Source organism: Gorilla gorilla, chromosome X (assembly GCF_029281585.2).
Source record: "Gorilla gorilla gorilla isolate KB3781 chromosome X, NHGRI_mGorGor1-v2.1_pri, whole genome shotgun sequence".
Taxonomy (NCBI): Eukaryota; Metazoa; Chordata; class Mammalia; order Primates; family Hominidae; genus Gorilla; species Gorilla gorilla.
The window spans coordinates 137,711,120-137,737,303 of record NC_073247.2 but is presented as its reverse complement, the minus strand read 5'-3'; positions in this window follow the sequence as shown (position 1 = coordinate 137,737,303).

Genomic DNA, 26,184 nt, shown 5'->3' with positions numbered 1-26,184 from the left:
AATCATATTAGTGTCTACCAACCCATTGGATTTGTGTGGCATCAGTTATAATGTCTCTTTTTTCATCTCATTGTATTTATTTGGATCTTCTTTCTTTGTATCTTAAATAGTCTGGCTAAAGGTTTGTCAATTTTGTTTATTGTTACAAAAACACATCTTTTCATTTTGCATTATTTTCTTCATTTCAATTTCATTTATTTGTGCTCTGATTTTATTATGTTTTCTCTTCTACTGATAATGTTGGGTTTGTTTTGCTTTTGCTTTTCTAAATTTTAATATGCCTCATTCACTTGCTTGATTTAAGTGTTTCTGCTTTTTCGATGTAGGCGCTTATTGCTATAAACTTTCTTCTTAGTACTGCTTTGGTTGTATCCCAAAGGTTTTGGTATGTTGTAGCTCCATTTCCATTTGTTTCAAGAAGTTTTTCAATTTTCTTCTTAGTTTATTCATTGACCCCACTGGTCATTCAGGAGAATATTATTTAATTTCCATTTGTTTGTATAGCTTCAAAAATTTCTCTTCTTATTGATTGTTAGTTTTACTCCACTGTGGTCAGAGAAGGTACTTGATATTTTGATTTTTTTTAAATGCTCGTTTTCTGGCCTAACATGTTGTCTATCTTTGAGAATGATCCATGTGCTTAGAAGAAGTGCAGCTATTGGATAATACGTTTTTAAAATACATATTAGGTCCATTTGGTCTATCATGCAGATTATGTCCAATGTTTCTGCATTAATTTTATCTGTGCATGATCTTTAGATTTCTAGTTTTCTGTTCATTTTTGTCAATCAAACAATATGCTGGTCACTCTCTTGTTCTGTCTGGGTGGGCATAACTAAAATGCCATAAACTGAGTGGATTTTAAACAACAGAAATTTATTGTCCATAGCTTTGAGGCTGGTAAGTCCAAGATTAAGGGGCCAGCAGAGTTAGTTTCTTGTGAGGACTCACATTCTTGTTCATAGATGGTGCCTTCTTGTTGCATACTAACATGGTGGAAAATGTTAGCTAGCTCCCTGGGGTTTCTTTTATAAAGGCAACTAATACAGTCATGTGGGCTCTGCCATAATGACTTAATCACCACCCAAAGGACCCACCTTTTAGTACTATCACATTAGGGATTAGGTTTCAATGTATGAATTTTGGGGGGATGGATTCAGATTATAGTATGCCATACCATACTGTAGCACCATGTTGCTCTTTCTGATTGCTTTAGAAGTTACAGGTATGTTTTCCCACTAATATTTTTTTTCTCTTAAAGAAAGGACTCACTGTGACACATTCCAGCCTGTGGAAAGAAAGACTTCTATTTCAAGGTGAGAGATGAGAAGCAGGCTGACTTGATCAACATTTCAAACTTGCTAAAGTAAGAAAAGCTTTACTGGGTGTACGTTACTTAAATCTAGTTGATTTTGCTGTCTTATTCTCCATATGGACTCTACCTTTTTGCCTTATGAATTTGTTTGAACTTAAGCTTTTTTTTCTGCCATGTTCCGAAAAGACTTTTCCCAATACTAATATTGGCCAGTCTTAGTGATTGTGAGAATCTATATCTGCATTATCATGTGATAGCATTAGTATTATTGGTGATGATTATTCAAGTTACTTCTCCATTCCATCGTCTTAATCTGAAAGTCTGTTTTATTCATTACTATTGGAATATGTAAATTAAAACTTTTACTTTTATCATGTTTATAGTTTCTAAGTAATTTTTACATAAATTATAATAATTAAGTTTTTTCTTTAACATTTTGCATTATTCTGCATTGGTCTCCAAAAATGTAATAGCAAGCACATACCAGTGTTTTCAGTGCTTTACATACATTAATTGTTTTAAATCTTCACAACAACTCTATGAAGTGGGTATTATTATTATTGTCCCCAATTTGTAAATGACTGAATTCAGCCTTTGAAAGGTTAAATAACTTGCTCAAGATAACACAGCCACTCTATAATACAGCTAAAATTTGAATAAATATGATCTAGCTTCTGAGTCTGTTCTCTTCACTGTTATGCTTCTCAAAAGCTTCTCAACAGCATTTTCTCTTTTTTTCAATATTATAATGAAATTAATTTACTCTAAGAGCATTTATTAACATCTAGGGCTAAAAACTCAATTGATTCAGCACTTATATTTCTTGATGTCTTAAAGATAGGCTTGCTCGTCTGCTCTTAACAAGAAATCCCATGGTTATCTGGATTCTTTCATTAGTCAACTACAGGTAAAACAGAATATAATTACAAACATAATGACTGCATTTGCAGGTTACACTAAAATTCATAAGTTATCCACATCTCTAACTACTTCAATTTTCATGTAATTTAGAGAATAAATGGCTTATATGAGTCACAGCATCATGTGATGATTGACTTTTAAATTCCCTTGCAATGTCATTAAAAAATAAGAATATATAAATGTGCTAATGGTTGTCCCTACCCTTCACATATTGGCCCTTAGAACTCATTGCTAATAGCTTCAGGCATTTAACAATATATTTTATTGCAAGATCATATTAGTGAGGTATTTCCTATGCCAACATTTTGCTCAAATGATTGCTAAACCAAAAACTTCATCTCTATATGAGAAAACTTTTTCTAAATATTTAATTATACAATTAGTTTTAGTGGGTATAACAAGAATATAGGTAAACATCCAGGTGGATAAGTAAATATTATACCTATCACCAATGCATATGTTTAAAACAGTTTAACAGAGCAACTCTGATAATCAATATCTATATCTGTTAATGTCTATCACCTTTAAGAACTTTCTTACATAAAATCTTATGTCTACATTAAATATCCTGGAATTTATTAATAAGGCACTATAAAACTTGGTTTTCAGCAGAGATTGTTAAAAATGAATAATTGACATTAATATTGATGATACTACTGTCACTATCACAAAATATTTATATGTATATTTACATCCCATTTAAATATAATTTTAATTTAAAAACTCCTGGGTGAAAATAATTGTTAAAATATTTTTTAAAATTTTATAGCTCATAACTCACCACCTCCATTCCGACACACTCTGATCAAACCACAAAAGTCCCTACTAAAGCCTTTACCTTGGACTAAAGGGCCCACATTTTATTTATCTAAGTCCTTCACTAGTCTATAAGTTCCTAGAAGACAGGCACTATGTTTAATTGTTACACCAGTAGACTATCAGAATAATTAATACATAGTAGGTACTCAAGAATATTTCTTAGATAAACAGATAAGTGAAGAAATAAATGAAAAAAAATTAACAAATTGCTTAGCATATAGAAACAATTGAAGGCAAGGGAAGAAACTGTGTTTTCCTAAAAGGATTGTCAGAACAAGAATACAAAAATGGATATGCATAGAGGCCAAGGAAGCCCAGAATTTAAGTGAATAGGTAAGTGATGGGGCAAATAAAAGATGTTCAAAGAGGTAGAAAGGGAATAAAGAGAGAGTTATAAAAGCAGTGAAAGGGAAAGTTCTATGAGTTGAGACTTATTAACAATGCCAAATGCTACGGAAACATAAAACAGAAGATTGAAGTTAAATGCAATTTTTAAATTATTCTGCCATAAGGAAGTTTATATAGTATAGTATTGTCAATTTGAGAAATGCTCACAATTTTAAAAGTAATTTGAATTAAAGGTACCCTATACATGGTAAATCACCAAGACTGGACTGTATTATATTCTACAGAAGTAATATGAAACTTAAGGTAAACTTGTTTATTAAAAATAAAATGCTTACTTTTATTTATGTGTTTTAAGAAAATGTTGGAATGAGAGATACAAATTAATAATGTTTATTACTGAATAATAATTTCTGTCACAATTTAAAACCCTTAAAGCACATAGAGATAAATAAAATTAATAAATGCAGGAACTTTAATTAGAATAAAAGTAAAAATGTTCTTTTCACATTTATATAAGATATAGTCATTATTTTTACATTGCAAATTAATTCAAAGTTCATACTTATAAGCTGATTAAATTAGGGCCTCCTCATTCAATTTCTTGAAACTGCCCAATTTACAAAGAATTTGGGTATTACAATTTACTGTACATGACAACTGGGCTCATTTTCAGGATGCAGTCTACCACATCCATGTGATTAGATTTCCTATTATACACTCTGAAAAGGTTAATGAATACCTTAGCCAAGCATCTCAGGTTTTATAATTGGGAGTAATAAGTTGATACGGTGAAGAAGTTCTTCGTTAATGCAATCGAAATGCAGATCTACAATGTGTTATAAAAACACTGTAGTGACAGATCTAAAGAGAAATATGGTCTCATATATTTGTGGTTTGCAAATATGCTATGGAAATATATGTATGTTTCTATTTGCTCATTAACTATAAAATATACCTCAGAAACTACTACTTGCTTCAAACTATAAACAAAGAGAATAGTCTCGTGACTTGAATCTTAACCTCTCCATTCCAGCCCCTTGAGCTGAGAGAGATGTGAGGGTGGAGAGTGGTGAGGACAGGAGAAGATAAGAGAAAAAATGAAAATTTACTGCAAAAAATTGGAATGTATTAGGAGTATATTTGCTCTTCCTTTGGCTACTTTGTGTTTCTTCTCTCCTTACCATGAAAATAACATCCTTTAAGTATTAATTCAAAGTTCATTTTGCCTAAGAAAATCATATTAAATGTTACCTCACACAATTATTCCTTGCTTTCTGACTCTTAGCTTGTAGTTTATTCACAAAAATGTCTTTGCTATTACCTGTACATCTATCTACAGCATAGTGGCTAATAGCACAGACTCACTCAGGAGACCAGGCTGCCTACATTCAAATCCTATTTCTGTTAACTACTAATTGTGTGATCTTGGAAAAGTTACTTAAAATATAAAAAACAGTGTACTTCCTACTTTATACCCTGACTGACACAGTGATATACAAGGTGCTTTTCAGCTTGGCTCAGCTTTCCTTCCAAAACTTATTTTCTTTAACTCCTTATGAATGTGTCTCTAACCATAGCACACGTTCTTAAACACATCATATATTTTAATGCCTACGTCTTGGTTTATATTATTATTGCCTTTGCCTGTTAAACTTCACACCATACGAAGAACTACTACATATTATGATTCAAATGCCACCTCCTCTTCAAAGCTTTCCCTAAATACAGTAAAGACTTTCCTCATCTATGATTCTTTAGCCTTTAGAATACTTACCTCTAAATGAAGATCTGTTTTCAAAGTTTGTTGGTGAGGCTTGGTGGAAAAGAACAGTGGGGAAAGGTAGTCTGCAGTACTATTTATGTTATGGAGTGATCCACATTTTGTAATAATGTAACTTCAAAAGATTTCGTTAAAAAAGAGTAAAATATCAATATTCTTCTATTGTTTTTCACAAATTAAATGATATTTACATAATAAATCTAATTACCAAAAAAGTCTGAACTATTTCTACATATTTTCATTGTCTTTTTTAACTCATGAAGCTGAAATCCCTTTCAGAAAGTCTATCTTCTCTACAGTGCTTTTCTCTAATCGTCTCCCTGTTTTGTGAATGCAGTGGGAATTTTAGGCAGTTTAAAATGTTCCCACTCAGTCTTTCATAGACTTAAAAAAAATTATTCCAGAGAGTATTGCCAATTTGTTTGTTAATTCTCCTTTGACAAAATATCAAACAGATATGGAGGAGAGCCATCTATAGATATGTCAAATAATCTTATATAAAGAGCATGTCAACTCCAATTAGATGTACAAATAAAGGAAAAAATATGTCTAAGTTAATTTTTTCCATGGATCCCTTTTAAGCCAGGAATTTAAAACTCACATAAAGTCAAGTAATTTAGTATTACTTTTCCGGTGTTACTTTCTGTTTCAAGAAATGCACAAAATAGTTTATATTTATAATACATAATAAAATTGAAGAGAAACAGAAAAAGCCGTGGTAGGCAATGAATGCCAATGTCAATAAGATGTGTAAAGACAGAGACAAGGGATGAAAATAGAGAAGAAAAGAAGTCATAGCAGTTAATGCCACTTCTCTGGGCTCTGTAAAGAATTTGTGGGTTTGTGTGATAATTTGATGTTTCATATTGGAACTGTTTCATATTAGAACAGCATTGAGGAGTTCCTTCCTCACAACTGAGAGAAAGAAACCATACTCTAAAGAACCATTAGATACCTTATGTGCCTGGAAACTCTTTCTGTTTTTGTGAACTTTTGGGGTTCTTGGGTAATTTAAAAGAAAATGAAGGCAGTTATTTGGAAGATATAACTTTTGTACAGCCAAAGAAACACACATAATGTCAGACAATATCATACCTTAAGTTTATCACCAAACTATGTATCTATATTTTCTTAATTAACTTGTGTATTCTTCCGATATACTGTTAAGCACTAAAAAAAATCTAAGCATAACTAAAACATTTTCATGCATGAAGCCTTCCTCCTGTCTGAAGGAATACAAACTAGGGGAAAGTGTGAAAAGATTTTATCACTGAGGGCCGCAGAATTGATTTATTTCCTAGAATAACTATGATTGTATACCCCTGACGCTTACATGTAATGCTCAACATTTCACAATTTTATCACGATAAGTTATGCTGCAGTGACAAACAGCTCCAAAATATTTACGCCTTAGAACAACTCAGACATTTTTCTCACACATGGCAGTAGTCTATTGTTGGCTGTCTAGGGGTTCTTCTATGTGTCACCATACCCTGAAACCCAGGCAGATATGTCACTAGTTTGAACAATACCAGTCAAGTAAATGGCTCACAATTCATACACCAGAAGTAGTTATGGCCCCATCCAACCACAAGAAGGTGGTACAGGAAATGCAATCCTGCCTTGTGCCAGTAAGAAGTGAGCTAGAATATTTGGCGAAAGCATTAATGACTTCCACTCACAATTCAAAATAAAGTCTTCCTAGCAAGATAATAACCAAGTTCTTGCACAAACCAGAAAATAGATGGGGTGGGGGATCAACATTTAAATAAAAGGAGAAGCACTTAAATAAAATTGAATACATACATATTGTATACACGAATACAAAATATTTACAGAGTATTAAGGATTCATAAAAATCTTTTGCAGAGACAATATCTTTAATCTGAAAATATCAAAACTGAGAAAGAGGGATCCTGTTTAGAAACTAGCAAAGACCCGTAATATCAAAATTATGTAACTGGATTGCACCAGGGTAAAATACAATTGTCTGACCTAATACATTTTGAAAAAGAGATCAGAAGCTTCACATTTTTGATGGAGCAAGGGAATGCTATGAACTGCCTCTCCATTCTGAAGTGATCACTGCTGGGTCATGCTGTATCAGCCTGTCTATCCTTACCCATGAGATTACTTTATAAACTTTTCAATTACTATCCTTTATTTTCTACTTTCTGATTTACAATATTTGTTTTACTGATTCTTCTGAGCCCAACTAATTTAGTTGCACCCTTGCCTCATCCCTGCATGTTTAACTCTTTAGCTTTCAGGAGGCACATTAAGTCAGTTGTCCATGATATCATATCAACTACTTTATCGGTTTTTTTTTTTTTTACCAGAGTCTTTATTAAGAGAAAAAAAATTCTTTCTGGTTTGTTGTTTTTTCTGCTCATTACCTGATGTTCAACGACCAATATTTTAACATACCATAGATGGCTAAATGTATTTACTTTGGATTCTCTAAAGTATAAATACCTTAAATCAACATTGATTTCTGTTTTAGGATGAAGAAAATAATTCAGATCCATGAAAGTGTTTGGATATTTTGGAAAGAAAACTCAATTCTAAAGCAAATTTTCATTAGTTCAAAACTACACTGTAAAAAAATATGCCCTTCAAATGTTAAATTAGGCTGCCAGGTTGAAATCTGGCAAGGGCAGGCAACAGGGCAAGAACAAGAAATTTGAATTGGCTAGGACTTTATCAGACATCCAGTCTTATTAAAAGTTCATAAAATAAATTAGCAAAACATTTATATTAATAAGATGTAATATATTATAATAAATATGGAGGGTTAAAGGTATTCTGTGTTCACTATTTCACTTAATCCTCAATAGAACACTGAGAGGTAAATTTTCTTATGACTAATTTACAGATTAGAAACATAAAGCCTAGAGAAATTGAGCAATTTGCTCCAACTCACATAGGTAATCAATTGTAAAGCTCAAATTCAACTTAGATTTTCTGAGTCCAAAGTATATGCTTTTTTAAAATAGTGACTGTGGTTTAGTAAAATGACTTATTCTTCACATTTTAAAGTATAAAGCTGAAATTTTCTTTTTGTGATTTTGAAAACATTAAAAAGTCCAATATTAAACTAACTTTCATTCTTTGATAATTCAAGTTTGTAACATATAGTTCTTTTAATTTAGTAATATATTGAGACCAAGATTTACTTTTCAGTAAGAGTGAGGCAGACTTTCTATTTCAAAGATCAAAAAGTTCTATAAACATCTCCTAAAACACACATCATGTTCTCTTATATGAACTACATTAGTAACATTACTTCAACATTCTAAATAAACATATTTTTAAACTATATAGCACACAGCATGTATCTTGTCAGTTGTCTCTAAACCTTCTGACTTCCCGCCTGAGGATACTACTGAATGCTGTTTTTACACCTTGCCTGTTTAAAGAAACACAATGTAGCAGTAGTAGAAAATACAGTTACAATATATTGAGGGAAGTAACTGGAAAATAGCTTGAGTACTACAAGGCCAATTCATGTAAAATGGATTAAAATAGTCATTATAACAATTATTATTAAGGTTGTTAGGATTGTCTTCAAAAAAGACTACTGTGCTCTAAAGTGGGACTGGATTAGTGTTTTGAAAAAATATATAATATCCAGAATCTACAATGAACTCAAGCAAATTTACAAGAAAAAAACAAACAACCCCATCAAAAAGTGGATGAAGGACATGAACAGACACTTCTCAAAAGAAGACATTTATGCAGCCAACAGACACATGAAAAAATGCTCACCATCGCTGGCCATCAGAGAAATGCAAATCAAAACCACAATGAGATACCATCTCACACCACTTAGAATGGCAATCATTAAAAAGTCAGGAAACAACAGGTGCTGGAGAGGATGTGGAGAAATAGGAACACTTTTACACTGTTGGTGGGACTGTAAACTAGTTCAACCATTCTGGAAGTCAGTGTGGCGATTCCTCAGGGATCTAGAACTAGAAATACCATTTGACCCAGCCATCCAATTACTGGGTATATACTCAAAGGACTATAAATCATGCTGCTATAAAGACACATGCACACGTATGTTTATTGTGGCACTGTTCACAATAGCAAAGACTTGGAACCAACCCAAATGTCCAACAATGATAGACTGGATTAAGAAAATGTGGCACATATATGCCATGGAATACTATGCAGCCATAAAAAATGATGAGTTCATGTCCTTTGTAGGGACATGGATGAAATTGGAAATCATCATTCTCAGTAAACTATGGCAAGGACAAAAAACCAAACACTGCATGTTCTCGCTCATAGGTGGGAATTGAACAATGAAAACACATGGACACAGGAAGGGGAACATCACACTCTGGGGACTGTTGTGGGGTGGGGGGAGGGGGGAGGGATAGCATTAGGAGATATACCTAATGCTAAATGACGAGTTGGTGGGTGCAGCACACCAGCATGGCACATGTATACATATGTAACTAACCTGCACATTGTGCACGTGTACCCTAAAACTTAAAGTATAATAATAATAAAATAAAATAAAAAAAGGAAAAGAAAATAAAGTTCAGACATACAAAAAATATATATATATATAATTATCTAAAACTAAATATTGTGAGATATTTTAAATGCTTATAACCTAAATTATGCACTGTTGAAAAATGTCTTTTTCCTATACAGGTTCAACATGTTTGAGAGTGATACATAGTTCACAGAGGCTTTCGTTACTGTCATTTAAAATGATATATTGGGCTTATGAAACTGAACTGTTATAATTTAGGAGAATGAGAGAAATCATTTTAACTAGTTGTCCTAGTTTGAAAATACATTGTTGGCTTCATTTTTTGTATCAACCAAAAAATTAGCATTATAGCAATACATACTAATAAAATGAATAGAAACGATGATTATTTCTACAATTCAGGAAGTAAGGAAATTACTCAGTTCTTCCATGGAAATAATCTTTTAGGCTTAAGTACTGAAGATATATATCTATATCTTCAGTACCTTTAGCAAATATCTAGATATTATGCAGCCAGCTACATGTGGTACCATTTGATATAATCAACTTGGAAAGTTATACATTGATTATTATTACTAATTTAATTACCAGATGACAGTTATAAAGGACTATCCAAGCTTGTTATCAAATTCAGATGAAAATGATTTGGCTCTTTCCAGAGAGTTGAATGTAATGATTTGAAAATTGTTATTTGATGAGACTACCTTTCTATCAAAACCATTTTGGGGATCAGATTTAATCTGAATCAGCTCAACTCAGGTGGTCTGAGAGTGCTACTTTTATGTACTCAATGGATATCTAGAGGTCAATTTTTTTCTTAATCATAATCTCCCATTTCATTGTAATTTCTACTTTGAGAAGCAGGTAAGAAATATGGTATTATGCAAGCTCTTCCTCTGAACTATGGAGAGCCTTATATTTTAACACCATATCCAGCAAGTTATTTCCACTTTCTAGTGGTAAAAGTAAAGTAATTTAGTCCTAAAATCCAGGGAGTATTGATAACTGAAGACATACCCACAAGTGAATGAGCAAGTAGACTGCAAATGAATTCGTCGTTCTAATGTTGGGGATGTTGCAAGAGTAACCTGGAATTCAACAATATCATTGCACAGTCCCAATTTCTATTCCTTATTATCCCACAGAAATAATATCAGAACATCATGATACAAAATGTACTCAATGACATCAAGTATAGCTTTAAATTAAAACCCTGTTCTTGTATACATTTTTAAGTTGGCACAGGAATAAATTTCCAAAATAAAAGTATCTGAGAATTTCATCTTCTCATTTTCCAAGTCTAGTTCATTGATTTGCCATGAAGAGTAGAATAGTCAGATAGAAGAAATATGCTGTAATTTATTTAAGTTCAATTTTTAAATTAAATTAGATCTAATGGGTACAACTGAAACCAATGCCCCAAATAGTGTTAGTCTATTATATTTTACAAGGATGTCTACTAAGATGCCATAAGAATATAATCTTACCTATTAGTGTTATTAGCAGTACGAAAAAAGGAGTATGCTTCATGCAAATACTATATTCAGCCAGTTTTAAAGCTGCCATTATGCACATATATTACTGAAGATAAAGATTTCAATAGAAAATGTTGCTTTTTCATCCATAAAAAAATGTAATTTTAGGCATAACTGGAGCTCCCATAGATTTTAGCCCTATGTCTAATCAGGTTTGGAATTGGAGATATGATTGTGAATTGTTTTGTTTATTTTCAAATATCCTATACAGTGTCATTCAATTGTTCCATGTAATTTAAAACACTGAGTTCAATGATTTAAGTTTTTGGCATTGTTGCAGAGGAAGTGTTAAAATATAAAAGTGTCAGTTAAGTACAATGCATGCTGCTGATTGAAAACACCAAGGATTATAAAGTACAGAGGTGTCAGATCAATGATCTAGAAAACAACTTCAGGTGAATGCATATCAGACGTTAGAAATTCAAGTATTCTGAGAAAGAAGAGATCCTGAGTAAGATTTTCTGATTAGTTATGATGGCTGGTTCATGAATTATTTCCCCTCTGAGGCACAGTGAGGTATATTCCGAATTTAGGGCACTCAAAAAGGACACATTCAATTTATATAGTAAAATATACATTTTACCTGAAAGAAGATTACATGGACGGTGGTGGGCAGTTTGAGATCTGATCTTTTATCAAAGTTTATATTCGGAATCATGTGTCCACAATGATGATTATGCCCAACTTTCTTGTGGCATCAGAAGGAGATGATTCTGTCATTACGTGTCCAAGTGATTTCAAATGATTTTAATTGTTTAGTCTTCTAGGGCAAGATTTATAGTTTTCTTTTGGAGACTAGGTGACTTTGTAGGTACTTGGTCATGGGCTCATGAATCAGTATTTATGAGTTTGAATCCTATATAGTATGATACCCCTTACAAATTAAAGGCAAGAAAGAGGAATAATTCAAACCATGTGTCTAAACAAAACTGTATGTTTACAACAACCAAGACAATCAAAGTAAATATAGATGCATAGTTGATAGAATGTTCTAGATAAAGCACATAGAGCAAATATGCAATGAGAATGTGATATCGATATGAAATAAAAGTGTTCAGTTGTATAAATAAAATGATTAGAAATAAATATCAATAAGTAGACTCAAAGATTAACATAAATATGTGCAAAAAAATTGCCCTTTAGTCTAGGTTTTTTAAAGCAAAATAAAAAGAGGTACTCTGAGGATGACTGTAGTTCTTCTAGAGTGATATATCATGATGGAATGGTAATTACACACTGTATGCCACATCATGTAAAAGACAGAATTTATTTGACAACCCTATATAAATGCATGACCGCTATCATATACCTTTGTAACATCACGTTCAGAACTGCAAAACATTTTTTTATGAAAGCAATCCCTATAGATAGGTTGAAAATTCTCGCTGAGTTCTAAATGTCAGTAACCACAGTTTCTTGTCATTCTCATTTTATCCTTTTCCAAACAGTATCTAAAGAGTGGTTTAATGACAATTATTTTGACTACTTGCATTGCAATTATGTTTGCAATATTGACAAATTATGCTACTTTGTCATAAGTACTTTAAATAATTACAGTACTTGTCAGATATCTCTAAATCAGATTATTTCATGCAAAAGCAAACAGTGTATCCATACTCAAATCATATTATATTCTCTCCTTGATATGACATCACATCACTTTGGTTGACAGATGATAACATTACAGATAAAAAAAGCCTATTTTATCAGAGGATTATGCCTGTCATGGTATAGTAGATTTAGTTTCACTCACTAGCAAATAGCAACGTTCTTTTTGTAAGTTTGGGGAGGTAGGGATAAGGCTAGACGACAGGATATTACAAACGGTTTGCATCCTTCAGTACCTTAATATGGATGGGCATGTGAGTTTTTTACATTTTAAAATTTTATATTTGAGTTTCTAAGCCTCCACTTGAAAGATGAGATACATGTCTGTGATAGAAATATTTCCACCTATCTTTTTCTGGTTATTAAACTAGCTTCTAAAGTTGGAGAAAACACTTGTCACTTCTTGTCAGTGCTACAATAGCAAGAAGATACTTCTTTTTATAGAAGTAAGATTCATATTTCCCAATAAGACAGCATATATAATGCTACCATATAATGACTATCAAGATATTCAATATTCATAATACTATCAATACAATCTTGACATATATATATATATATATATATATATATATATATATAGTAATGTATCAGAAAACACAAAAGCTGTAGATGTTATAGGTACATCTTAGACTTGTTTCTCCCTACTAGCTGTAAGGTACTAATGGGCATATCAAATTAAATATATCCAAAATCAAATTCCATATCTTTCCTCCCTGCCAATGAAAGTTCCACCTACAGTCTAAGTACAATATATACTCTACTTATATATGTGTGTGTGTGTATATATATATATATATTCTATATTTAAAATGCAATAGCTTCTCTACTTACAACTTCCACTACTATAACCATGTCTTAATTTGTTTGAGCTGCTGTAACAAAATACCATAAACTGGATGGTGTATAAACAACAGAAACTTATTTCTTACAGTTCTGGAGGCTGGGAATTCCAAGGTCAAGCCACCAGAAGATTCAGTCTCTCGTAAAGGCCCACTTTCTTTTTCATAGTAGCACCTTCTTGCTGTGTCTTCACATGGTGGAAGGGGTGAGCTAGCTCTCTGAGATTTCTTTTATAAGGACATTATTTTTATTCATAAGGACTCCTTCTTCATAGTTTAATCATCTCCGAAAGGCCCCACCTCCTAATATCATCACATTGGTGATTAAGTTATAATGTATACATTTGGGAGGCACAAAGGCTCAGACCATAGCACACCATGATGCAAGAGACCATCCTTCTTGATTGACTTATAACCTATTAGCTGATCTATCTACTCTCACCAGTGCCCAATCCCCACCTCTGCCTACACATACAGTCTAGTATTCACAGGGCAAAAAAAGAGATCCAATTACATCTAAGTCAGATCTTGTCATTACAATGTCTCTCAATCTCACTTAGAGTGTAAATAGATATCCTTACAATGACCTAAAAACTAGAAAAATCTCCTTCCTTACTCCTCTGACATCATATTCAACTACTCTTTTCCTTTATTCTATTTCTTCTAGCTACAGCCTTCCTTGATGTTCTTCAATATCAGTCTCTTTCTCAATTTTAAGCCTTTGCCTTTGCATAGAAGACTTTTGAGTGTACATATGTATGAGAGAGGAGAAAGTGTCTATTGGAAATGGTTAACCTTTGAGATTGACAACTTTTATAAAATCTAAAGGGGAATAAGGCATGCTATATACATAGGAAATAAGAAACTGGTCCTCTTAATTTCTTAGATTTTCAAAATACTAATATTTATGTAGACATTGCTGCTTTTGTTAGATGAACGAATCAGTATGCTTTAGAAAGAATGTCCTAAGTGTTATTAGGAATCTACAGAGTTGGTCCCCCTTAATTAGGAAAATGATGCAGGAGCATCATGAGATAGCATGTTGTATCTTCTTCAGGCTTTTTTTTTTTTTTGCATTTTTCATCAAACACAATCCAGAATAAAATTAAATACAGAAAACAAATCAAGAATCAATCTTCATTTAAAATAAGTAAAAAGAACTGTAAGTTCTGAAGATAAATGCTTGTGGGAGACAATCCAACTTATTCAATATAAGGAATATCTCTCATATGTCAAATAGGTACTTTTTTTCAAGAGATAGTTTAGAAAGTAAAAAGTAATTTAAAATTTCCTTTTGTATGGAATTCTCTATTTAAGACATTAAAAATATTAAAACCTGGAGCTGAAAAATTGAACTATGTATGGTAGGATTTGCATTTTCAAAGAAGCCTCTGTCTCACTAGTGGTTGTTAATAAACCCCAGTCACAGTAAAATAGAAGCTGGCATTTGTTCCATGCTGTTAAAAACAAATTTGTGCAGTATATTTGGAAGTGTATTTTCTTAATAATTCCTATTTTACAGTGCATGGCCTCCTACTGCATGAGGCAAATGATGATAATGGCAATCATCAAAGTTATAATACTTCAAGTCCTATTAAAGTTGACTCCAGATAAAAGAAAACACTGTGCACTATTGGTTGGCATACGATTACATTTTTTTTCTACTTTGCTTTGGAGTTTTTATTCTCGTGGTTTATTCAGTATAAGGTTGTTAAGCCAATCTCCACAGCTTTAAATATTGTGAGACTATGTTTTACTTTTACAAATGTAGATCAAAAGAGGTATAGGTTAGCATAAAACACCTGAAGGTCAAAAGAAAATTTTAGTTGGAACTATAAGACTTAACAAAACCTGGGGCCTAAGCTTAACCCAGTCTGTGTTAAAACTACTATTTAAATATGATTTGAATATATTATTTATACATTTTAGTAGATGAATAATGATGTCTTTTGCATATATTTAAAAACAATAGTAGCCTACTTTTTCAAAAACTGCCAATTTGAACAACTAACGAACGCAGAATTTTATTTTAACTGAGTTATAAACAAAGGTTTTAGATAACTGCTGATTGGTTTATTTAAAAACAATTTACTTAAAACTAGATTTATAAAATCTTCTGAAGGAAACCACAACAAAAAGCAAACTTCAGATTCTTTCCAAGGAATTAATGTTTTATTTTGCTACAGAGCTTTGCTTTCTTCAAATCCGGAAGAATATTTGTTTCCTCTGGTTATAGTTTCTTGGAGCAGAAGTAATGTATTCTTGCATACACAATTAGTTATTTATGATGTTTTACATACCTATTAGGGTAATGTTAGCTTGTTTGTAAAAAAGAAAAACAGTCTGAACTAATAGAGAGTGGTGGGATTCTATTCTCAATTAGCTGCCTAGTCTTTTGTAAGATCAATACAGACTTATGGTACTTAGTCAATATTTTCTCATAATATTTTCCATTTAATTAAGCTGAAGGATAAATTATTGATGTTTTTCTCCTATTGTTTAAAGTTTCTCTTGAAACATAATTTTTACGTTTTGCACTTAGAAATGAAGAAAATATTTATGGGAATCATTAATTTAATCTGGTATGCAATTATAAGCCATGGATAAAGATCAAATATCCCCTAATGTTATAGCAGAAGGGAAATTAGCATAGTCATTATTGTATTTCTCCTTCCATTTATATTCCCAAACTAATTATACTAATTTGACTTAATTATGCATATTATATTCATTTGTGCCAGCAACAGGACAAAAAGACCTATTTAAATATAATAGCATAGATAGATATTTAAATATAATACTGCAGATATTATATATGTAAGAAGCAAAACCAATAGAAGATATATATATATTTTTATATTTGCATAATATATACAATATATAATATATATAAAGTATATATAAAATATACCGTATATATATATATAAGCTTCAGATTCTTTCTCAATAAATTTGAATAAGTTCTAAGATTTGTTATAGGAAGTGGCTTACATGATTGTGGGGCTACCTTAGAAAGTTCAAAATCCATAAGTCAGGGAGACAGTGAAGGCAAGCTAGATCTCACATGCATGGGCCACAGACAGAATTTATTTTCTCATTCTTTCTCTCACTTTGTCTCTCATTCTTAATCACTTTCCCTGTCTTTCTCTCTCTCTTTTGATTTCTGCAAAGCCTCTTCCTTGTTTTTAAGGCCTCCCAATGGAATTAATCAGGCCCACCCAGATTATCCAGAGCAATCTCCTTTACTTAAATTCAACTGATTAGGGACTTTACATTAGCAAAACGACTTCACAGCAGCATCTAAATTAATATTTTATTGAGTAAATGGGAAATGTAGCTGAAACAAGTTGAAATGTTAAAATATATATAAAAATCTATTACCATGTTAAAATATCACCATAATTTAGGCTTTTTTAAATGCAAAATATTCCACAAAGCACCCAGAGAATACATTCCTTCCCACCCCGCGTCTCAGTACAAATAACTCCTCCAACAAAGGAAGAAAGCAAATATAGTTAAAGGATTCAATGATAAAACCTTATGTAAGAAATAGCATATCAAAATGCACAAAGGAGAATTTTATTTCCAGCAGTGATAACTCAGGTTGATTCAGAAAAAACACTCTGCAGGAAAACAATTAGAAAAGCTGTACAAAAAATATTTTTAATATATTGTAAGGTATGAATGAGCTAATAAAGCAGCAAGAATGTGAAGATCCAATATTTAGAAGCAAAGGGAAAAAATTGAATGGTAAGTGGGGCATTTCACTTTACTTTTCCTCTCAATGCATTAATCAACCATTACCAGATTTCGGGAGGCTGAAAACCCATCTTAATTTATATCAGTTTCATAAAGCTGGGAAAGGCAACTGGAATTCAAGACCCAGCAAAAAGAAGAGTCTCTTTTAACCACCCCAGGCTTTCATTGCATGCATTTGAGGGCTACACTCTAAATTAAAGGAATAACTTGATACAGAAAAGACCATTCAAAAGATTAAAGCCAGCTGCTAATCAGATCAATCACTAATTGTATAGATGTGACATGCCCATATTATAATTGGAAGAAAGAAGCTAACATAAATCCTCTTTGAGGGAGGATTACAATTCTGAATCTTCAAATATCTCTACAATATTTAATACGAAATGTCTGGTATGCAATAAAAAGAATATATATACTGGGAGATAATACCAGGCAACCAATATCAATAAAAAACTATATGACAGAAGTAGATGTAAAGGATCTGTAGATGTTGAGATTACCGGTCACAAACATTAAAATAACTGTTAACAATATAAGTGTATTAGTCAGGGTTTTCTAGAGGGACAGAACTAATAGGGTGGAGAGTTTATTAAGTATTAACATATGTGATCACAAGGTCCCACAATAGGCTGTCCGCAAGCTGAGGAGCAAGGAGAGCCAGTCTAACTCCCAAAACTGAAGAACTTGGAGTCTGTTTCCAAGGGCAGGAAGCATCCAGCATGGCAGAAAGATGTAGTCTGAGAGGCTACACCAGTCTCTCATTTTCACATTTTTCTGCCTGCTTTACATTTGCTAGCAGCTGATTAGATGGTGCGCACCTGATTAAGGATGGGTCTGCCTTTCCCAGCCCACTGACTCAAATGTTAATCTCTTTTGGCAACACCCTCATAGACACATCCACGGATCAATATTTTGTATCCTTAAATACAATCAAGTTGACATTCAGTATTAACCATCATAAGTCCACTCCTTGTCAACTTGAACCCATACACATCTCCTGGGATCATACATGATCTTCAAATAAAGACAATAATAATGTCATAATTATGCCTAACATAATACAACTATCCTTTGTGCAATGAGAAATGCACCAATCCCCAACCCAAATACTATTACATAAAGTTAACAATACTTAAATGTTGATATGAAGTCAATAAATCTTGTGTCACATGATAAAGGAAAAAGTAAATAAAATGAAGATATTTTCTTAGTACAAGTGGATACATGCACAAACATGTTTTTAACAAAAGAAGGAAGAAATACTCATGACAATTACAGTCCCCATTTCTGCAACTGGTCACATGGTTGTAGCTGGTATTGATGACTACCTTCTTCTACTACCCATTCTGTATTCCCTTTGCATTCAGCAAACACCTCAACAGGTCCTGGTTTTATTCTGGGTAAAGTGACCGAAACCTTCATTCCTGAAGGGTCTGGGCCATTTGTAGTCCTGTCTGGATTGGGCTGTTGTAGTTTCCCATTGACCTTAATCACAGGGCATGGTAATACTAAGCGATGCCCTAATGGATCTCCTGTATTCCATGCATACTCTTCCTTACCTCCGTTGTGAAGTAGTAGACTGATTTCATCTTGATAGTCTGGGTCAATCACCCCAGCCAACACTGTAACTCCGTTCTTAGCCTGTTAACTTAAAGGTAGGAGGTGCTCAAAGTGTCCAGGTGGCAATCTTAACTTCCAGTTTAGTGGAATTGTTGTTGTGTCTCCTGGTGGCAGAGTTCCTCCCTCTGGAACTAAGAACTGTAGGCCAGCAGAACGTAATGTCACAGGAACGAGAAGCAAAAATTTTTCCAGTGGTTGGGGTGATGGTGAGTGGTGCCATTTCCACTTCCACTTCTTGAATCCTGGACCTGTGTATCCTAGCTATAGGAGAAACAGCACCATATATTGGGTGCTGATTCAGAGCATACATGACTTTCCGGAGAACTTTTCACCAGCCCAGCTAAGTATTGTTGCCTAGTTGGCATTGTAATTGTGACTTCAAAAGGCCATTCTACCATTCTAACCATACAGCTTCTTCAGGATGATGGGCAACATGGTAACATCAGTGAATTCCATGAGCATAAGCCCACTGCCATGCTTTTATTTTTAAAAAAATTATACTTTAAGTTCTGGGATACATGTGAAGAATGTGCAGTTTTGTTACATAGGTATACACATGCCATGGTGGTTTGCTGCACCCATCAACTCAACATCTACTTTAGGTATTTCTCCTAAGGCTATCCCTCCCCTAGCCCCCCACCCCCTGACAGGCCCCGGTGTGTCATGGTCCCCTCCCTGTGTCCATATGTTCTCATTGTTGAACTCCCACTTATGAGTGAGAACATGCGGTGTTTGGTTTTCTGTTCCTGTGTTAGTTTGCTGAGAATGATGGTTTCCAGCTTCATCTATGTCCCTGCAAAGGATGTGAACTCATTCTTTTTTATAGATGCATAGTATTCCATGGTGTAGGAGTCCCTATTTAATAAATGGTGTTGAGAAAACTGGCTAGCCATAGGCAGAAAACTGAAACTGGACCCCTTCCTTACACCTTATACAAAAACTAACTCAAGATAGATTAAAGACTTAAATGTAAGACCTAAAACCATAAAAACCGTAGAAGAAAACCTAGGCAATACCATTCAGGACATAGGCATGGGCAAAGACTTCATGACTAAAACACCAAAAGCAATGCAACAAAAGCCACAATTAACAAATGGGATATAATTAGACTAAAGAGCTTCTACACAGCAAAATAAACTATCATGAGAGTGAACAGGCAACCCACAGAATGGGAGAAAATTTTTTCAATCTATTAATCTGACAGAGGGCTAATATCCAGAATCTAGAAAAAACTTGAACAAATTTACAAGAAAAAAAACAAACAATCCCATCAAAAAGTGGGTGAAGGATATGAACAGACACTTCTCAAAAGAAGACATTTATGCAGCCAACAAACAGATCAAGAAAAGCTCATCATCACTAGTCATTAGAGAAATGCAAACAAAAACCACAATGAGATACCATCTCACACCAGTTAGAATGGCGATCGTTAAAAAGTCAGGAAACAACAGGTGCTGGAGAGGATGTGGAGAAATAGGAATGCTTTTACACTGTTGGTGAGAGTGTAAATTAGTTCAACCATTGTGGAAGACAGTGTGGCAATTCCTGAAGTATCTACAACCAGAAATACCATTTGACTCAGCAATCCCATTACTGGATAGATACCCAAAGGATTACAAATCATTCTACTATAAAGACACATGCACACATATGTTTATTGCAGCACTGTTCACAATAGCAAATACTTGGAACCAACCCAAATGCCCATCACTGATAGACTGGATAAAGAAAATGCCGTGTTCTTCAGCCATAAAGTGAGTGACTTGGTCAGAGGCAATGTTGTGTGGAATACCATGACAATGAATAAGACATTCCATGAGTCCATGGATGATAATCTTGGCAGAACCATTGCATGCAGGATACACAAACCCATATCCAGTAACTGTCTACTCCAGTGAGGACAAACGTCTGCCCTCTCCATGATAAAAGAGATCCAATAAAATCAACCTGCCACCAGGTAGCTGGGTGATCATCCCAAGGAATGGTGCCATATCTAGTGCTCGGTGTTAGTCTCTGCAGCTGGAAAATTGGGCACTCAGCGGTGGCTGTAGAGAGGTCAGCCTTGGTGAGTGGAAGTCCATGTTGCTGAGCCCATGCATAACCTCCATCCCTGCCACCATGGCCACTTTCTTCAAGGGTCCATTGGGTGATGACAGGGGTGGATGGGGAAAGAGGCTGAGTGCTGTCCACAGAATGGGTCATCCTATCCACTTGATTATTAAAATCCTCTTCTGCTAAGGTCACCTGTTGGTGAGCAGGCACATAGGATACAAATATCAATTTCTTTGTCACCAATTTTCCACTTTTGAGTGGTGCCTGCGTATCGTGCAGAACCGTCTGTGAACCCGGCCCTAGTCTTCTCTTTCCCTGTCAACTGATAATAGGGAACGTCCCATGAGGTTATCAGTGCAGACTGGTAAAGACAAGGCAGGGTGGCAGGAGTGGAGAACATGGGCTTTTGAGACACTTCCTCATGTAACGTACTTGTGCCTTCAGGACATGCTCAAGCCTGATCACGGATACACCACTTCCATTTGATTACGGAAAACACTGCTATGCATGACCCACTTTATGGCTAGATGAGTCAGAAAGCATCCAGTTCATGATAGGCTGTTCAGGTTGCATGGTGACTTAATGACACATAGTCAAACATTTAGTTTCCACCAAAGCTCAGTAACAGGCCAAGAGCTGTCTCTCCAAAGGAGAGCAGTTATGTGCAAAAGATGGCAGAGCCTTGCTCTAAAATGTTAGAGGCCTCCACTGTGATTCACCTATGTGGGCCTGCCAAAGGCTTCAAAGATTACCCCTGTGTGTCACTGACACCTCAAGTACCATTGGATCTGTTGGGTCATATGGTCCAAGTGGCAGAGCAGCTTGCACAGCAGCCTGGACCTGTTGCAAAGCCTTCTCCTGTTCTGGACCCCACTCAAAAATGGCAGCCTTTAGGGTCACTTGATAAATGGGCTGGAGTAACACACGCAAATGAGGAATGTGTTGCCTCCAGAATCCAAATAGGCCGACTAGGCATTGTGCCTCTTTCTTGTTTGTAGGAGGGGCCAAATGTAGCAACTTATCCTTTATCTTAGAAGGAATATCTTGACAGGCCACAAAACAATGGATCCCTAGAAATTTTACTGAGGTAGAAGGTCCCTGAATTTTAGTCAGATTTATTTCCCAACCTCTGACATGCAAATGTCTCACCTATAAGTCCAGTGTGTTTGCTATTTCTTGCTCACTGTATCCAATCAGCATAATGTCATCAATGTAATGGACCAGTTTGATACCTTGTGGATGCAAAAAGCAATCAAGATCTCTCCGAATAAAATTATAACACAAAACCTAGAGTTGATATACCCCTGTGGTAGGACAGTAATGGTATATTGCTGGCCTTGCCAACTGAACGCAAATTGCTCTGGTTGGCCTTATGGACAGGAATGGAGAAAAAGGCATTTTCGAAGTTAATGGCTGCATAACAGGTACCAGGAGATGTGTTAATTTGCTCAAGCAATGAAACCACACCTGGTACAGCAGCTGCAATTGGAGTCACCACTTGGTCAAGCTTATGATAACCCACTGTTATTGTCCAAGATCCATGTGTCTTCCAAACAGGCCAAATGGGAGAGTTGAATGGGGATGTGGTGGGAATCACCACTCCTGTGTGTTTCAAGTCCTTGATGGTGGCACTAATCTCTGCAATTCCTCCACGGATGTGATATTGCTTTGATTTACTATTTTTCTAGGTAGAGGAAGTTCTGATGGCTTCCATTTGGCCTTTCTCACCAGAGTAGCCCTCACCCTACCAGTCAGGGAGCCAGTGGGGGGGTTCTGCTAGCTGCTAAGTATTTCTATGCCAATTATGCATTCTGGCACTGGGGAAATGACCATAAGAGGAGTCTGGGGACCCACTGGATCCACTGTAAGTCAGACCTGAGCTAAAACTCCAATAACTACCTGATTCCCATAAACCCCTACTTTAAGTGGAGGACCACAATGACGTTTTGGGTCCCCTGGTAACAACGTCATTTCAGAGCCAATGTCCAGCAGTCCCTGAAATATCTGATTATTTTACTTTCCCCAGTACACAGTTACCCTGGTAAAAGGCCAGAGGTCTTTTTTGGTGAAAGATGGGAGAAAGATTCACTGCATAAATTTTTGTTAATGTAGTGGGGTCCTTCCTCTAGGGGAACCGACCTCCCTTTCATTCAAGGGGTTCTGGTCTGGGTCTGTAAACTGGCTCAAGTCTGGAAATTGATTGAGGGGCTGTGATTCTCTGTTTTTATAACTCAAATACAAATTAGTCTTTTGTCCATTCGACATAGAAGTTCTCTGCTTGTATAAATTAAGTAGAAATGCAACAGGCTTCCTATCAGTTTTACTTCTAGGAACATAGTGATTAATTAGCCAATGCCAGAGCTCTACACGAGTCAGACTATTCTGATAGCCACTTTGCATCTACCGTTCATTACAGTAGCTACGCCCACAATGCCTTTGACTGTTGAGTGCTGTCACTTTGCCCCTGCAACTTCAGGAACCAAGTATTTCCACCGTATTTACATTTTGTAGTTGAGTGACTGCAGTTCCCAGAGTTAGATCTGACATAAAGAGAAGAACCATTACAGGGATCTTCAAAGATGCAGGTGCTGCCCTCACTGATCTATTTCACAAGGCATTGGTCAAGGGTATGTCTTCCAGACCCTCTCAGCTGAGATGAGTTGATCTAAAGTGACAAATCTACTACACCAACCCAATTTCCCTAAGCCTTTGGATCCCTTCCTCTACATTAAACCAAGGCAGATCAGGCATTTCCAGCTCAGTCACAGTGAGCCATCTTTTAATCCATATTTCAGCTAACCAAGCAAATAAACTATGAGAAACTTTTTTAACTCCCTGAACTGCAAAATTAAAAATGAGTCCCTACTTAGTGGGCCCAAATCCATGAATTCAGCCTTATCCAACTCTATGTTCCTTCCAACATTATCCTATACCCTTAATAATCATTCCCATGCCTGTTCTCCAGATTTCTGTTTATATAAATTAGAGAAATCAAACAGTTATTTTTGAGTGTAGCACACCTCCTCATGGGCCACACTGTCAACCTCACCTCTTGGTGAGGACTTAGTCTAGTTATAGGTCTAGAAACAAACAGAGATGTTGGGGGTGGCACCTGAGGAGAATCAACATTATCTTGCCTGGCAACTGCCACAAGGGAGGCCATCATTGTTGCCTCAGGCAGCGCAGGGTTTATCTCCTCAAACAAAGGTTGAAAGTCTGATGGCAGCATGGGTTGGGGAGGGGATGTTGCCACTACTGGGGATGGGAAAGTTTTTTCTTCTGGCAAGAAAGGTTCATCAGAGTTTAAAAACTCAGTGTCCCCAGCTTCATCAGGGTGCTCCCACACGTCACCATTCCAAGTTGCAGGGTCCTATTGTTTTTCAATCAATGCCCTCACTTTAACAATAGACACCTGGTGAGGCTGTGCATGTATCTTTCACTGCAGGTCAGCCACTGGCATGATAACAGCTTGTGTCTGTTTTTCCACAATTTTAGCCATTTCTCTACAGGAGATAAGACTCTCACTCAGGGCAGTCTTAGCAGATTTAAGACTCGGTATCTGCTTCTGAAGCTGGGAGACAGAATTCCTGAGTTCATTATTTTCTTTCATCATTTTGTCCACTGAACTTAGGGGCAACCATCCAGCTTCATTACATTTTTTGGTTCTCCACATGTGATCAAAGTTATTACGTATGTAGTCACTAAACTCCTTGTCTCTCATGAGCAAATCAGGAGTGTCAAATGCATTTATTTTGCATAACTCTCTAAACAGTTCATGCCAAGGACTATCAGTGTTCTCCATACTATTGGAAGTAGATTCCTTAGAATTTTTGGGTCTAATCATATTAAGCAGCCAACTCCAGAAACCCCAAAACCTATGAAAGAATGGCATCTTTAATATTCTGTTCCTTTAGAAACACTCCTGTTACCTAAATCTGTATTAGTCAGGGTTCTCTAGAGGGAAAGAGCTATATATATATAAAATATATGATTCCAGCCTTATCCAACTTCATGTTCTTTCCAACATTATCCCATACCATATATATATGTGTGTATATATATATATACACACACACACACACACACACCTTTACATATATATAGAGAGAGAGATCTATATAAATATAGAACATATATATATAAAGGGGATATATATATAAAAATAGAAGATAGACATATAAGTATATATATATACACAAATAGAATATATTATATATATGGGAGTTTATTACGTATTAACTTACATGATCACAAGGTCCCACCATAGGCTGTCTGCAAGATGAGGAGCAAGGAGAGCCAGTTCAAATCCCAAAGATGAAGAACTTGCAGTCTGATATTTGAGGGCAGGAAGCATCCAGCATGGGAGAAAGATGTAGGCTGGGAGGCTAGGCCAGTCTCTCCTTTTCATGTTTTTCTGCCTGCTTTATATTCACTGGCAGCTGATTAGATGGTACCCACCCAACTAAGGGTGAGTCTGCCTTTCCCAGACCACTGACTCAAATGTTAATCTCCTTTGGCAACACCCTCACAGACACACCTAGAATTAATACTTTGTATTCATTAATCCAATCAAGTTGACACTCAGTATTAACCATCACAATGAGTAAGATGAGAATTTTGGCCTAGAATAAGAATTTGTAAATAAGAAGCATATGGAGTCTTCCAGTTTCTGATTGAGCATATAAAATGATTCAAATTTTGCCACTCCATTCTAACAAGATCAAAGCTGAACACACTGAAATAAAAAAAAAAACACTCTTTTTAGGCATATAAGAGAGGTAAGACCACATGACAAACCACTGTCCCCAAAACTGGACAGACATATGGGCATATATGAGGAATCATGACATACAAAGCAGAAACCTCTGTGGGAACAGGATAGAAAAACCTGAACTGTAATTGAATAATTAATGGAGGCGTAATGTGGGCAAGTCTGAGAGTTAAAACCTCTAAGAGAGCCCAGTCTAAGGTGGAGCCCCACATTTTTGTGAGTTTTTCTCCCAGGAGCTCTACCAGGTCACTACAGTAAATATCAGGAAAAAACAACAACAACAACAACAAACAAACAAACAAAC